This window comes from Centroberyx gerrardi, chromosome 20 (genome assembly GCF_048128805.1).
Source record: "Centroberyx gerrardi isolate f3 chromosome 20, fCenGer3.hap1.cur.20231027, whole genome shotgun sequence".
Taxonomy (NCBI): Eukaryota; Metazoa; Chordata; class Actinopteri; order Beryciformes; family Berycidae; genus Centroberyx; species Centroberyx gerrardi.
Window position 1 is genome coordinate 11,575,463 of NC_136016.1, and position 17,952 is coordinate 11,593,414.

The window sequence follows — 17,952 nt, forward strand, 5'->3', positions numbered from 1 at the left end:
GAGAGAGAGAGAGAGGGAGAGGGGGGGGGGCATCTTAAAGAATGAGACCTGATTGTCTGGTCCTTTCACTCTTTCTCTCATCACCCACCATCTCTCTCTCTTTTTCTTTCTCTCTCTCTCTCTCTCTCTCTCTCTCGCTCATGTTTTTACCCAATCATCGACAGATAGGATTGCAGAGAAATAGATTGGCTTATGCTTTTACAAATGATGCACATGTGTCTGTGCACACAGACACACACACACACACATTCCTTGGTTAACCTTGCTCACTCAGAGAAAAAGCGAGGTAGAAGAAGAGAAGGACAAGGATCCAGTGCAAACATATAAGACATAAAAGGCAGTGACTTGCTCTTGACCTTTCTAACCAATAGGCTCTGTAACGCTTTCTCTCTCCCCCTGCCTAACCCTAAACCCTCCTCCCTCCCTCCCTCCCTCCCCTGTCTTAGTCACACACACACATTCCTCCTGCCCAACACACACACACACACACACACACACACACACACACACACACACACACAATCCTTTACTCTTAGCTGGCCAGGCTGAATTATTATTGATCTGGGTGCTGAGGAACAGCAGAAAGAAAAGGCTTCTCCTTAATTCTACCATCTACCAGCCTGGCTTCTGTACTGCTGTGAGCCACAGTGTGCAGCTCCCTCTTGTGTGTATGTGTGTGTGTGTGTGTGTGTGTGTGTGTGTGTGCTTTTGTGTGCCATGTGCATTTGTGTTCATCTTTATGTCTGAATATGCTTCTATGCTGTGCTTCTATGTTTCTGTGTGTGTGTGTGTGTGTGTGTGTGTGTGTGTGTGTGTGTGTGTGTGTGTGGTTAAGGAGGATGGGGGGTGGGGCGGTTACACGCGTCTTTGTTTATGTAAGTCTATGCACCTGTATGTATATGTAGTGCATACCTACACTTCAGGCTGGAAAGGCTTTGCATGTGTGTATTCAGTGTTAGTAGAATGTCAGTGGCTCTATTGGCAAGCAGCAATAGTATATAGTAGTAATAGTCTCAGTGTGTCTGTATATTGACTTTACCTCATTTATTTCTGATACACTGTACAAAGCAAGGATCTTTCCTGAGATCTGAAGTGGAGTACATCACACTCTGGACTCACTTTCTCTCAAGGAACTGTGAGTGAGATTTACTGGGCTCCATGAATTTAACTACAGGATAATGACTCTCGTACAAACACACACACACACACACACCATACACACACACACACACACGCTAATGAGCAGATTAGCAATCACTTGATGCTTCTGGAAGGTCCACGCTCTGTCTCTTTCACACACTCAAACACACACATACACACACTCATGTAAGTATGTAAGTACAAGCAAACGCATACGAAACATGCCCACCCACACCCACCCACAACGCATAGGACCTGCTATCGCTTCATCTCCCCTCTCTCTCTCTCTCTCTCTCTCTCTCTCTCTCTCTCTCTCTCTCTCACACCTTCTTCCTTCATCTGCAAGTCTGTTTGGCCTGACTGTTGACTAGGAGTGCACACAGGTGCATGCACAAGCACACACACACACACACACACACACACCACCTACTTTTAGAGATGGCATGATAAATGAGAAGTTTCAACGCTGGCAAAAAGAAACTGCTATCAGCTGCTAAAGTGTGCTTAGTAGTGCTTTTGCATCTCAGACTTATTGTCTTTGTCTTGAGCTTACAGGCCCACAGGGGTAATGTAATTGTATTATATTTTCAAATGTACCTGGATAATAGAGTATATAATAACAACTATATAGACAACTGATTATTCTAATGTGTTGTGAAGCATCCTTGTTTAAATTGCTTGACAGAGTTTGAATTGCCATGCCTTCAATTACCAGCAGGAGGCAAGATTCCATAATGTCTTCACCACACATCTCCCTGTGTAATTAATGGGATTAATTTATTAACTGTACATTAAACCTACAGACTTGGCATAATAAACCTACTGCTACTGGATGCATGGCTGTCATGAGGGCATCCTATAAGAGCTGCTGTATACTGCTTTTGTCTTGTTTACACTAAGAGCAACATTGAGAGGAATCAGTGCCTATGAAAGGTACACACATACAACACACACAATATTCTCATGTCCTCCAACTTCTCTGCGGATATTGTATGTTTTGATCGTAAAGAGGAGAAAACAGGAATAGAAAAGAGGGAAAAAAATAGAGTGGAGGGGAAAAGAGCAGGAGGGATAAGAGGTAGATGCTTAGATTTGGCTCACTGATGACGCGAAAATAAGTGGTTTGAATGACAATCTGCGAGTTGGGGACAAACGTGTACGCCACTGTCACGTTTTCCCTGCCTAGCCCTGCCTCTCTGTGTGTGTGTGTGTGTGTCTGTAGGGAGAGGAGAGGAGAGAGAGTGAGGAGAGACTTCAGGAGGCTGAAGGTCAGCTGTTGGTGTTGTGCTGACGTTTCCACTCTGGGGATTTCGTCCTTATAACGTAGCGTGATGGGGATCACAGCTGAGGAAGGGAGAGGCTGAAAAACACATGGCTCATATTTTGAAAAAAATTAAAATTAAAAATGAAAAGGGGCAAAAACAGAAGCTCACAAGACATGACTCCCAGGGTGGACAAAATAACGGAAACGCCTAACAATATAGTCAATATCAATATAAAACCGCTAATAAGGAGTAGGGCCACACAACAAATGACTTAAAGAAGAGAGTCCAGTTTTGGCAAGCTGAAGATCCACTTGTCTCTCTCTCTCTCTCTCTCTCTCTATCACTCTGTCCCTCTCCCTCTCTCTGACTTTCCCCTCCTCTCTCTCTCTCTCTCTGCAGCCTTTTGTTAATTGTTTGACACAGCAAGGGCGTCGGGGAGCTGCAGGAGTTACAGCAGTCTGAATCAAAGCTTCAGCAACACAGTCAGTACTTTACTGCAGCATCAGCTTCTGTCGTCACACATGGGATTCCCACTGGCAGAGAGAAGAGAGGGGGGGGGGCATGGTGAAGAGTACAGGAGTAGGAGTGAAGGAGATAGAAGCAGAAAAGATAAAAGACGTTAAAAAAAAAAAAAGGTGTGCAGTATTAAGGTGTGCAGAGCTGCAGATGATAAATCTTTAAAGAGATATTTAGAAAGGGAGGGAGAGAGAGAGAGAGAGAGAGAGAGAGAGAGAATACAGCCTGTTCTCTTGCATAATGGCTAAACTCCTGGCGTTGCTCCCTACCTTTCCCCATTCTCTGGTCCAGGACCCTTGGCAGAAGACCAGGCACCTTCACATTTTTCTTTTCACCTACACTTTGGCCAAAAATGCTACTGCCTCACTCACACAAACACCCTGATGCACTGCAGAGCCTACAGCAGCAACACATCAACAGCACCGTATTCAGAATATAATATAGTATTTTCTTGCTAATATATTGCTGACACTCTCACACTAAAAAAAGACAAACAGTAGCTGCAAGGATCGGTTTTGTGCTTTCGAGTCCTCCACATTCACTGCAAAATCTAAATAAAACCCTTACAATGCACTGGTAAGTTATGTATAATAATTTTTTTTTAAAAAGCAGCAGAAGGGAGACGAGAGAACGGGCGACAGAAGAAGAAGAATGCAGAGAAAAGCGGGGCGGAGGAAAAGATGTGTGTGGAAAAAGGTTTTGTCAGGGCAGAAGAGTGAGACACACACACACACACACACACCCAGGGGAAGTCCACTCTCATCAGGGATTAATCAGTCTACCAAGTGGCTTCTCCTCACACAGCCTTTCCATTCAGTGTCGGCTCTCTCAAAGCCCGATTCACTGTCAAACAGCCAAAGAATGGAAAATACACCAGCACACTGTCTTACTAGCCATTGTTTTGATTTACAATCCTCATCAAGCATTTCGTTTGTGACGTTCGCCAGTACGGATGGAAACAATTAAACGCCTACATGGTTGATTCCTGGGTGATATACTGATCGACGGTAGAAATACTAGCTGGCTAAACTAAATTTAGCCTACACACACACACAGCTGCCACAGCATGCTGTTCACCGGCAGCTCACATATTTCATATAAATTAAACTTAATGGAGAAAAAGCCTTCTCATCTATCAGCCTGGTTTCACAGAGGTTGCTTTACATTTAAAGAACCGTCAAATATGTGTTTTTATATTCTTCTATTTTTGGACCGGCCAATGAAACTGTGATTTTTAATATACGTAAGTGAAGACCCTGTGCCAGTGTCTGTGCCGGTGCATTTATTATGGCCTGCCTCGCTTCTCCTACGCAGCTGTCATCACAGCCAGCTTCCAGGAGAGCAGAGGACTTCACTGTCAGGCACCCAGAACACCCACTACACCACCAGTAGGCTAACACTTACACAATTTAATACCATACCATTTTATATTTACATGTTAGGTATTTACTGTAGCCGATGCTCTTATCCAGAGCAGTTTACAAGAAGTGCAAAGAATAAGTCAACACTCATGAATCATCGGAATTACAAATACTAATAGTCACCAAACTAATGGAGTGAGTAGATTCATCTATATGGAACGATGCTAGATGCAACCTTCAGAAAAACATCCACATCGCTCAATCACTGACTGGCTAGTTTTCACCTCTATTAGCCTTTTGCCCAAGGAATGAAACACTGAGGCTGATGCTGTATGTAAGAGAGGCTCTGGTAAATCTGCAGGACTCACTTCCCTCCTCTATCAAGCTATCTGCATCGTGACTGTGAATGTGTTTATATCATGATGCGTTGTTTCCCCCTAATTTTACCATTATACCAAAGATCTCTCTATCCGACGGGATCTGTTCCCTCTAGGTGTTACTGAACATGAGCTAGATCATGAAGTAATGGTATATGGATGGATAATTTTACATTAACTTTAACTCCAGAGGAGCCTCGGTCTGAAAATGGCAAAATCCCATCTGACAAAGACCCAGAACCATACAATAATACAATCAAAACAACTGAAATGGCACAAATTTCCCACAATTTCTTTTTCAGTTAATGTCTCTGATAAGCTTTTCCAGTAAGACAAGTTGTATGTTTTTTTGTTTTTTTTGTTACAGCAATGCTTTTGTCAATCAAATCTGGTTCAACAAGACATAGTAATAGTGTGCAGGCTTTTTTTCTTTCATTCTCCTGTCACCTTTATCCAGCTTACAATTGCATGTGTTTTCTTTGCTGAATGAACCTATAGTGAACCAACCGGCTCGACTGTTGCTGTTGCTGCTGTTTTCATGGAGAGAACAAGCTAATGATAACAACAGAAGCATTTCATCAGAGACGTGAGAGCTCAGTGCAGCAACCCTGGGGCAGTTTGGGATTCACTGCCATGCACAGAGGCATCTCTGCAGTGTTGGTGGGCGCTGTAGATGTAACACCACTGGCCAGCTGCCCTCCAGTCCCCGTCTCATAGCTGCACAGTTCACCTCGCAGATGAAGAAGAGCTGTGGCAATATAGAGGTAATAGAGACTTTGCAGTTGCGTCACAAATCTCCTAGCAACCATGGCCGGCGCCAACATGGAGGTCCAGAGGAGAATCAGCTGTACGCAAATAATGGCTAAATACGTATATACCAGGCTAGAGAAAGAGAGATACCTGAAAAAGACTGTTGTGGTGTGGGGACAGATCCATTCAATAACGGTCAAAGTAAAAATGAGAAGTCTGATGATGTTGATTTGTTTCCAAATTTAGTTTTCTGTGACACAGTTTTGTTTTTAGCCCTAGTCCCAATGCTAAAGTGCTGCAAATTGTAGCTTTAGAAGAGTCAGCTTGGTTGACCATGACAATCAGTTGGTTTTTGACTTAGCTAGTTAAGTAGCCAGCATCTATAATTGAAATGACACCTCAGTAGAGTATACACCCACAATTTGTAAAGTTTGGCAAAATGATTTGAAGCCAAACCACAAGTCTGCTCTAATATATTTCACATGAGCAACGTTTCCAAACCTCACTTTCCAAAGACTGTAAAATCTGGAGTGCTGCGTACTTTTGCAGCCAGAGACGGTGCAAGTTGGTCACATTTAGGCAACGTGCAACATTCACACTCCAAATGATGTATCTTGTGCAGCGTGTTGCGTCTGTGTCATGTCCGAAGCGTGTGTATACTGTATCAAATGCTTGTGCATGTAACATACAGTATGTTTCAAAAGTAGTAACATTTTTAGAAACAATAATAATGAAACACTAAGCTGTATAATTTTAGTAATTTCAACAAATGAGTTCAACATGTGCAGCGAGTGCATGTGATTGTGATTGTGTGATGGCTGATTGGCTGACAGCACGACTTCACCAATTACAAAGCGGTCTGAGCCTCTGGGGTGTAATGGCTCTTAATCACACTATTCGATTCTACCATTTCTCAGCTTTCTCAGCCCACCTGTCTGCCTCCCACAGGCGCTCCAATCAATACAGCGGCAATCATGCGTGGTTGGCTTTGCCCGGACAAGCAGCAGCAGATGACAAACCTCAAGGCTCGGCCGGAAGGAAATCACTGTTCGTCCACTTTGATATGAATTCATAACATGTTGGCAGACTGGGCACAGACCCAGATGACAGGAAGTGGCAGCAGGAAAGGAAAGGAGTGATACGTCTTGGAATATCACTAAACCAGCAGGATATAATACTCTTTCACCGCATTGGGAATATATTCCATGATGTAGGCCTGGATTTGAATATGGCCTTATACACTGAATATTCAATTTAGTCCTTCTTAGGCGGGAAATCACCGCATTATGGGGGAAAAATGGTTCAAGGACAGAATCCTCCCCTAGGAGAAATGTTCCAGGTGAAGTCAAGATTACCCAGCATGCTTCGCTCTGCCGCTTACTTGGGGGGGGGGGGGTTGGGTTGCCATGGCAGCAGGTGTTCCGGTGACGGAATGGATGGATGAATCAAACGGTGAAGTGGAGATGGCGTGTGAAGATGAATGGAGCGCTGGAGTAAACTGGAGTCATTCTTCTGATGGGAAGACAGCAGAAGCCAGTGCCAGCTTGAAGCGCCGTGCTGGTGGCCGAGCTTTCATTTGTTATTACAGAGCCACCCAAGATGAGATCTGTATCTCTCTCTCTCTCTCTCTCTTTCTCTCTCTCTCACATTCACACACACACACACACACACACACACACACACACACACACACTCATGCACACACCTCTTCTTTTGGCTTCAAGGTCATCCGCTACACTTCAGTGGCTCTGGGAGTGGGGGTGGAATAAGAAATCATCACTGATCATCCACGTATCCTTGTGAATTGAAGTCTCAGTAAAATGCAAATCTGTGCATAAGGATGCAAGCACATGTGTGTGTGTGTGTGTGTGTGTGTGTGTGTGTGTGTGTGTGTGTGTGTGTGTGTGCGTGGGTGAATAAGCTTGGTTCTGTCAGTATTTCTCCCTTTGCACATTAAAGCAATAAAGTGATCTGCACTAAAAAAAAAAAGAGTTCCATCCTACTTTATTTACAAATTGTTGTAATTTCAACTCTTTTATCAATGCAGAATATAAAAAAAACATACACAGAACAGATGTTTCGACTGTGCATTACACATGCAGTATGTGATCCTCTGACTGTCCGAGGGCCCTGGCTGTTCTCTATCTTTCAACAAACAGAGCTGGATAGAAAAACAAATAGACACACAAACTGCAGGCTGTCACTGGCAGATCTCTCAGGCAAGATCTACACATCGTTAGATAATAATACGGGTGGCTGGCTTGGTCTCAAAAATCTGTTGTTACCCCCAGAATCATTTTCCATCCCGACCCTGCCTGTTCGGTGGTTCATTTCAACACTTCACAGTTCACACACATGGAAATTTATAGCCTTTGTGCTGGGTTCACTTTGATTATGATTTCAATGCAATGCACATGTTGCATGGTAAACAGTCACAACACGATACAACACAGCACAAGGCAACAAAACACAACTCTAGCCAAAAGTTGTTCCAAAAGCACAGCCTATCAAAATGCCGCTCACAGCCACAAGATCCAGGAGACTAGGTCCAGCTCTCCAGAGGGTTGCCATTTCACAGGGAGCACTAAATCCCCCAGCTTTTCTCAAGTGAGCACAATGAAAGTGGCCTGACTCATTCCAGATTCACCCAAAGTACCCGAGCCCCGTTGGCCCCCGCTACTGACGGGACAACAAAACAGAGCAAAGCCTCGTATCTGTAAGAGATCCAACCTTAGGAGGTTCTGCAGCTATTCCAAGCCTCCAAAGAATCAGTTTTCACTTCCCGGGGCTAAATTTGAATACTGTACTTACTAGCTGGAATTGACTGATTAGCATTCTATTGAGCAAAGACACATAAGCGGAGAAAACTTCCATATCCATGCAAAATCAAAATATTCATGTAGCTGGGAATATGTGTATGGGGGCATGTTTACCTACCAAACGCGAAATGTCTATTTTTGTCACAGTAAAGTGTGAAAAGGCAGCTGATACTGTCCATATTTAAACATAAGCATAGGAAAAACTTCTATCAGGAAGCATTGGGAACTCCTTGGCACCTCACTGATTTAAACACCTTCACCCCTCCCAGATAGACAGGCTCTGGAAAGTCCTGGGAACGGCTCAGGCAGCCATGCAGCTCAGAGAAGAGTATCGCTGAAACTTTAATGCTCCATGCTTTGGTGGTATCAATATTTCAGCACAGCTAAAAATATGACAGTCCCAACATAATGTAAGACTGGGCGGGGTTAGTGCTCCGAAGTCAATACATGTGCATTATATCGGGGAGGTTAGTACGTAATGTGACTTAGGGAAATTTGATGTGAGTCACTGTAGTGGCGGCAGGCCCAAAGCTGGAGCCTGTAACCCTTTCTTCCCCCGGAACACACGCAAATGCACGCACACGGACCCCACCCACCACACACACACACACACACACACACACAAACTTGACGCTCATGTAAGACTGCAGTAACCAGCGCTGCCCTTGTCGTCACCGCCGCTGCCCTGTTTCACATGCCCCGACTGAACTCTCCCACACTCAGCCTGCCGACTGCCTCCTTACACAACAGCAGTCCTCCTGGCGCTGGAGAGCTGACACACACACACACACACACACACACACAGGCCTTCCTCAGACATGTGATACGACCCTTTGGCTTTATTTTTGTGTCTTTACACAGCTGGCCTGGACAGGAGTGATGGTGTTTCTTGACACCAGAGTCACTGGAGCATCTATATAGGAATGGATGGGCCAAGGACACTGACCCCACATTCACTGGATACCTTATTCCACTTTGACTCAGTTTAAACAGCACTACAATATATTAGAGATGTGTCTTTTTTTTTAGGTTTTTAGATATACAAATCCCATTCCTTTTATTGGGAGATTAGGATTGGGAGTTTTCCTGCTTTTTTGTATTCTTGATTACATCCCTGATCTCCCCTTTATTAGCACAAGACTTTCCAAACAATTCCCATTTGCTGGAGTGCAGCAACCATGTTAAAAGTGGGATTTCTATGCTGGCTAATGTCTAAACAGTATATAGAGTGCTGTAGTCTATATCTAGAGTCCTGTACATTTCTCCAGAACAATACAACTTGAATTTAAGGTTTCAATGGTATTGTTTATATCAGCATTCTACACAGGTAAACCTCTGCTGGGCAATTAGCTGGTGTGCTGTAATCTGCCAATACGTTGCAGAAAGTGTTAAAAAAAAAACCTGCAGGTGCTTTCCCAAAGAGTAGTGAACATCTGGTCAAGTGGCTGTTCTCTCTCCAGCTACAGAAATGTTGTGTTTATCCAGCCTGTTAGGACCGCCCCTCTCCCCCACTACTCAATTCTCACTCCCCAATAGGAGTTGAGTCAGAGCCAATGATAGTGTACGGGGGTCTTACATATTTTGGCAAGCAGGCCAGTGCTCTGACGCTGTTTGTCTGTGTGTGTGTGTGCGTGTGTGTTTCTGTGTTTTCCCAGTTCATTCTTTCCTCCCTCACTTTCTCGATTTATCTCCCTCCAACTCCATTTCTCGCTCCCTCTTCCTCTCCTCCTCACATCCCCCTAAACTTTGCCGCTTCTGTCTCTCTGTCTGAGCTGCTCTTCACTCGCTGTCAACCTTCCCAGCTCAGTGTTGGTGTGTTGTGAGGAAACACAGAGCGATCTGGCACCCGGGCTAAGGACAGCTCTTTGGACTCTTCTCCGCAGGAGGATTGGGACGGGGAGGCGCGTCTCCTGCCAAGTTCTCATCATAGTCAACAATTATAGAGAATGACTAATAACTGTGAGAAGAGGACTGAGAAGGAGGGAGAGGAGACAAATGCCCCAAAGCTGTCCCAAAGTTAGAAAATGCACCGCGGGTGAGACATTCCCTCCCAAACAAAAACGCCTTTCTATTCACGTTGGCATTCCCGGAGCCGTGAAATAACTCAAGCAGGTGACAGGCGGGACGAGACAATATGGTGCACGGCCCTGGAGTTGTGACAGAACTGTCAAACCGACACGGGGGTTTGCCGTTTTAAAGGGAGGGTGTTTTGTTGTTTATCCCGCTGAGGGCTGAGGATGATGATGATAAGTGGAAAGAGAGGTCTGACAGAGCTGTGCAGACTCTCTCGACTCTCTCATCTCTCAGTTTCGGTTTCCCTCCCTCTTCTCTCTCTCTCTACTCCCCCCCTCCCATCTTTCTGTCTCTCTCTCTGTCATACCCTCTGACTTTCCCTTTCCCTCTCCCTTTCTATTTCTACTCAATCTCCTATGAAAGAATAGTGGGGAGGCCTTCAGCGGTGCCACAGAGAAGGGGGGCTAAGCTGCCGTTGTGGTCATCGCTGACCTCTTTCCCGTCCAGTCAGGCAGCCACTGCTTCGCTGCTCACATCACAGCTTTATCCTTTGTCCTTCCGCATTTCTCAGTTTGACATTTACAGAGGAAATTCACTTCTGAAAGAGCAGCCAGACAGACGCACACACAAAATCACAGGATCAAAGGATCGCAGTCAGGGCGAAGACACTACAGCACTGCTGATTAAGTAGGCCAATCTGTAACAGTATCTGTTTTAAATAATCAGTTAACAATCTTTCACATACAGACCCGTACACATACACACAAAAACATCAGTCTCCCACAACAGGGAGGAGATGGCGGGCCCGGATCCAGGGATTACTGCAACACTGATGTCACATCAAACTGCCAATCAAATTAATTAGTCCAACAACTGTTTCCAGGGATCATACAGAGGATCAGACTAATGTGAGGAGTGTTTTAGTACAGGAAGGCTTTGATAAGTCTGATGGGCTAATAAAGTCTGTGACCTCAACCGCTGTGAAGACGCTTTCATGAGTCACAAATTCAGTGGGTGAAACATACGAAGCTTCATAATTCCGATGATCTCTGCTTTTACTTATGATAGCTTTCCTGTAACTCGCATCCTCCCAACTTTTCTCTCCAAAAAGGGATATTGCAACAGCAAAGAGAGGGAGGGGAGGGTGGTTAGAGAGACCGAGGCAAGGTCACCTTATAAAGTCTCCTTATACAAGCCAGCGGGCCCCTAGCTGCTGCTAATGGCTGATCCTGCACACTGGAACCTCTTGATGAAACACTTGCTAATTCCTAACGTTAACTCTGTCACCTTTAAGGCAAAGGTTAGGAAGTTGCTGTTTAGGTGTGGTGAAAAAAATTCCACCCTTTGAAACACAGGTGACAGAGTTGTAATTTTTTTCTATTTTGCGTGTCTATGTCTCTTTTTTGATGTTTTTAAGACCAATGTCCCCAAATGCAAATCAGTCTTTGACCTTTTCTGATTTCAAGATGCAAGTTTTCAAGGGGCATTAAGTAATCTATGGCTTTTATCGACCTCTATGTAACTGCAACAGCATTGACAGCTCTCTGGCACAGCTTAGCCTGCAATTGACAGTCACATTTTCACAATAGAGACGACTAAGCTAGCTAATTACATCCAGCAGAAAGGTCTAGTGAAGAGGTAATAATAGGCTGGAAGGTGAGTTTTTAAAGCCAGGAAGATCAGCACCTGGCCAAGTAATCGTTGAGTGATTGGTATTGATCAACAACCCGATCAATGCCCTGAAGATACATTATGGTCATTTTGTGCTTTGGGACAGTAAAAACTAAACTACTGTGTGTCTCAGTGGGACATGCAAATACACAAAATGATTGAATGACAAAAACTGATTAGACTGTGTGTGATATGACAATCAAATTCTTAAAAAATGTAACAGACTTAACATCAAGCCGTCAAGTTAAGAATGTCCCCTCCTGCTTGTGCTTTCCTACACATGCAAAACAGCTTGAGCACAAGATGCTGTTCTTCTCTCCACGAGGAAACAACAAATCACATTTACTATCAAAACCTCAAAATCATGTGAAAACCACAGGATGCAGCGAGACTAGGGGAGAAACTCACGCATTCCAGGATGACATGATCCTATCCTGAGGAACAGCATCGCACGACAGCTTACAATCCTGAGTGAGCACTATTTCTGCAAGTGATGATGGGACAATCTGGTGTCTGACCACATGCTGCTAAAACATGTTGCCTCTATCTGGTGAAGCTAAGTGGGAAAAAAAAAAGAAGAGCTGACAAGGTAAACATAAATCTCCACTCACCAAAGCTGTGTATTTTTAGCTTGGTGGTAAACCAAATCGAAACATCTATTTTGTATTCTCATTACTCTGGTATGATGTTAGCCATTGAGTCTTTTACATATTTGGCTGTCTCCACTGTAGTCAAAAACAATAAATTATAACATGCAATAAGAGAGACTGTGAGGTTCGCTATCAAGTTAAAATTATCATGCATGTCCCCATTTGGCCCCAGTATATCCATCCCGCTCTTTCTGTAGGTGATAACAAGATAATCTGGTGTTGGACCACGTGCTGTATGATGATATACAGTATGTATACTCTGGTGCTTTCAATGCTTTACATCTTTCACACTGTGCCCAGTTAATTACCTCATGTTGGATAAATTAAGCTCTACTGAAATAAAATGAAATGAATTAATCTAAATTGGTAAACCTTTCAGTGACTTTCAGTGATGCCATAACCTTGTAAGAGATGAGAAAATGAAAAGATCACAACATCCAATTTAAATTTAAAAATACTGAGCAGACCTTCACTTTCACCTAAAAATGAAGTGATACAATTTCACTGTAATCTCCCCTTTTTTCCCCCCGGTTTCACACACACACACACACACACACACACACATGTGCATAACTCTCATTAGTCTGAAAAACATGATAGGAGCTACAAAACAAAAATATATCTGATGAAAGATGAAAGACATGCACAAAGACACAAAGAAATAAAAAAGCCAGAGAGGCACACACACAAAGTAAGAACGGAGGGCACACACACCCTGCACCCCCCCATCAGAGGCAGCAGAGTTGTGTATGAAGCATGTTTAGAAGGCAGTCTCAGATGTGTCCTAGCGTACATCTGGCTAATGGCCGTCTTGGGAAATCCAGTGCTCTCACACACAGCACTGACACTCTGTCAGCGCTACATGGAGCCAGCAGCTCTGCCAGCACTTAACCAGGCCCTCTGCTATAGCTATCATATATACACACTGCTACACACACACACAAATACATACATACTAACCCGTAAGCTCAGACACACACGGTCACACACATTCACACACACACACACACACACTGCAGCTGGTATCTTCATTCAGGCTGGCCAATAGATTTCTGAACGCTCTTCAATGTAGTAAAGAAGTGTGTCTGGCTGTGCTGCCCCTGCCTGTTGATGTTATTATTATGATATGGGACTTTGTTGACTGATGCAGCGCTTCATTAAAGTATGCATGTGATCACTTTTACCGAGGCTATGGGACGCTTTAACAGGCAGGAGCAGCCATCATCTCCATTGGATAATCATGTTATGTCCAATCCATGTCAATAATTCACTGCTGAATTCTGTCAAAGAAACAGAAGCGGGACGAGTACTGAAATGTTTTACTCAAGTAGAGTGCTGGTCTAGAAATGACTTGAGTAAAAGTAAAAGTAGCTGGCTAAAAAACGAAAAAATACTAAAATAAATATAGTTCCTTGTGAGCCATTCCAAACCCTTCAAGGATTTGGTGTGGCCTTTGCAAACAAATTGATGAGTCATTATCAGTCTAAAGTTTGGGAATGGTTCCTCTTTAGCTCAGATCAACAAATCAGTTATGATGAATACAAAGAATAAAAAAGGCTAGAATGACTGTTTTTCGCAAATGCCAGGTGTCATTATACTGACTACTCGAATGTCTAAGAATAAGAGTTACTCAAGTAAAAGTAGGAGTTATTATTTTGAAAAATATTAACATTAATGTAAATATGCTCTACTACAGTAACTATAGGTGCAGCTAGTTACTGCCTAGCTCCGCAAATAAAGCAGCAACACCAGTGGAAATTCCTAAAATGAGTCACTGACTTATCACGTGTGATTGTGTACATCAGTTGTTTCAACACACAGCGTCACATAACAAAAGAGCAGTCATACGTCACGCTCGCAGGAGAGTGCTAGCATGCCTGCTTGTGTAAGCTATAAGGCCGAGGGTGAGGCTGTTTACCAAGGCACCTATTAGCCGCATGTATATCAGAAAAGTGACAACAGAGCGACAGCAGGGAATGACGCCCTCGTACTGTGTGAGACGACAACCAGGCCACATTCTTACATGGGAATGTGGTTTTACATCCTGTGGTGAGGGAAAGAAAAGAAAGATAAAATAGCAAGCTGTTGAAGTACATGACAGCTAAGATGCATGCATGAATATGTGTGTCTATGTGTGTGTGTGTGTGTGTGTCTGTTTCAACACAGCTGTTGGTCTTATCTTGGTCTCCCCTGGTTTAGTTTACAAACGTACAAAAAACAGCAGGTGGAACCCTTCTCTCATATCCCCGTCCCCAGGGGGATCAGTAATGCGGCGACTCCACTGACACAGGTATAACACACCACCCACATAGACCTAAACTAAGCTGTAAAGATAAACTGTCACAGATGCTATCTGGATTTGAAAACAACACTTACAGGCTCTGATCCCAATTCATTTGACTGCCAGTACACATCTATAAAGATGGTATGACTGCAAACATGAATTGATATATTGAATTGCACCAATTTTTTCAAATCTTCTTAGTCCTTTTGTCTACATCTCCCTTGCATGGCTGAAGTAGGTTTAATAGGTTAAATCCAAGGGGGATCTTGACTTGGATTCACCTTCATGGAAAGAGATGTGACTAATATTTTGTGCAGCATAGCAGTTCTATCAAAGGCAGTAATTGTGTCTTTGTATTTCTCTCACTCTTCAACCAACAGTCTCTCTCCCTGTGTTACACTGGCACACACACACACAGCATGAGTCTTGCCTTTTTTCATTCTATTTCTCTCTTTTTTGTTCATACACACACACACACACACACACACATTTATTTGTCAGTCTGCAGAGCCCTGCAAAGCCTGACAAAATGAAGGAGAAATTCCTCTTGCTCCAAAGACTACAGATGAAGCAACACCTTGCCTCGGGCTCTTCTGAGCTCCTCTGGGTTTCCTTGGACCTGTTACTGCGAGCCGCACAGACACACAGTCCTAATAAAGCATAACCATTAAAACCAGGGAGGTATTTATGGCGCTCCCCGCAAGGCCTCGCTTCCTCATTGCGACCCACATTCCATTCTGTAATGGTGAAATATTCATCGTCGTATCACTGCTGATCAGGATGCAAACCTCAAACAGCAGCGTACAAAACAGGCGATGTTGTAGCTGAATATCTGAGCAGATAGCAAACAACGTGTCTGTCATGTTCCTCTGCATTAAATTCTCGCCTCGCCGTGCTGCGTGTTCGGTTTTCAGCGTGACGGCTTCGAACACGCATGTTTTACACCGATATGCATCTAGCCGAGCCAATTACGAGCGAGGAAAGGTCACATAACTCATCAAGGGAATGACAATGGCTTTCAACAGAGGTTGATTCCAATTACATCTGTGTCATTCAGTCAGGATCATTTGATGATCGCTGATGCAGGAGGAAGGGAAGAGGGAGGGAGGGCAGAAGGAGGTGAGGAGCCAGGGGAGGAAGGAGGAAAGAGGGGAGGAAGGAGGGGAGGAAGGTGAGACAATCTCGGCTGAGTCGGCTCCGGACCAAATATAATCCTCCCGTCGGTACGCTTCATCTAGCGCTCTGGACGCGCTCCGTGTTTTCAAAATGTCAGCTGTGATTTCATCTGGCATTGTAAGGCTCTCCGACTGGGCACCAGATGCCTTTAGAGGAGAGGCCACTGGCCCTCAGGCAACACACAGCATATCCCTGCTCTCTCATCTGTCTTCAAACATACACACACGCGCACGCACACACACTTTGTGCAGCACTGGAATGACATGAGACAAAGGCAGAGGTGAGGCTACATAGGAACAGCTCCAGCACTGGTACTGTTTTGCAATTCAGCACAAATCGAGGGCCGATGGGCGGAGGCACAGAAGAGACTCTGCATTACAGTCTTGGGAGGAACACTTTGAAGCCTAACACGCCATAGCGAGTCTGGTTCACCACATGCACTGGGAAGAGCACCTGCTCTCTTATTAAGGAGCATATGCTGCTCCTCTCAGCCGAAACTCATATGGGGAGCTTAGCTACAGGAGGATGTGGAAACAACAACCGAAGAGTTTCAGACCGACATGAGGCATCTAGTATTTCAACACCTACTCATCTACTATTATTTCAGCACCTACTTCTCAAAAACATAGCTAGTAACAAATTTGGTAGTTTTTAAAGAATGCAAACTTGATTGAGGATAGGAAATCCTAGGTTGACAATATGATAGCACTTAAATTACAGACTAGATCATCTAAATTTTGGAGATATGAACATCAGGCAATGTTTTTTTCCCCAAAATGGATGTGTAATGTTTTGGAGCAGAACTCAGTTACTTCTGTAGCGTAGATGTGAAAGGAAGCGTGTCACTCACAGACAACACAAAAACAGATTGCGAGCTGAAGTCCCCTCTGTGCTTTAACCAAGAGAATTCCTGATCTTGGACGGCAAAGCGAATATTTGTGAGCATGAAAAATTCACTTCAAGAGCTAGATGAAAGAGAACCATTCCTCTAATCTGTCAGGTCCATTGAAATTGGCTGGCTCACAGGATGTTTGTTTGATTTTTTTCATCCATATGGGCTTCATTTTATAGTAGTGCTGCTAACAGTTCCAAACCACAAAATGTACCCATATCTGAAGATAAGCATCCAGGGCTGGGTGCTATCACAGTGTTGACAGTGTATGTTTCTAACAATGAATCAGCCCCTGAAAGTGTTGCTTGATAAATACGAATCTTGTTCACCTACATAAATGCTGATTAAAGTGTCCACAATCATGAGAGTGTCATGTGTGAATGTGTTTTAGAGCTAATTTCAGCTTTAAAGCAGGAGTCTACGCTGATTTGAGTGTGCAATAACCTTTCCTGTCCAAAAGCGCACAACTAATTGCTATTTACAGCCTTACATAAATGACATTTTCCATTATCTGTGTTTATCACATAATCAGTGAGCTGTGTGGGTTGTTGCAGCCCTGAGCACACCGCAGACATCCATCCTGAGATGTTACTCCAAGCCAAGAGAGGGAGGGAGGGAGGGAGGGAAGTCTGGCTGTGAGTCATCAACATCACACCTACCTCCAGGCTGCCTGGACCTCCTCCCTGCAGACATTGATAAAGTCTGGGTCTGCTTACTGGCGAGACTGACCCAGACACTTAAAGATACAATCTGGAATTTATTTGCCCAGTTAAAGTTTGTTAATATGCATATTCATGAAGAGTTTAACTATATAAACGTTCACAGCCACAATATACACACAAAACTCCCTTTTGGCCATTAGTCATATTCAGACCTTGTACCAAGAGCTCAGACAATTTATTGTCTATTGTTCCAAGTGAAAAAATGTCTTCAGTCCAATAGATCACTAAGTAAACAAAGGCAGTAGTGGGGCGACAGTGTAACAACAGAGGGCGCCATACTGTAATTCAAAATCGGACGTTTAACACCACAATCTGA

General features: G+C 43.9%; 1 protein-coding gene across 1 annotated transcript in view; it reads left to right on the top strand.

Annotated features, from left to right (window-relative positions):
- Positions 1–5,827, top strand: part of kctd2 (potassium channel tetramerization domain containing 2) — a 111,650-nt gene extending 105,823 nt beyond the window's left edge. The window contains exon 7 of the transcript XR_013507541.1: positions 5,818–5,827. The gene's annotated coding sequence lies outside the window, so the exon portion shown is untranslated. The remainder of the gene's footprint in view (positions 1–5,817) is intronic.
- The last annotated feature ends 12,125 nt before the right edge of the window (positions 5,828–17,952 follow it).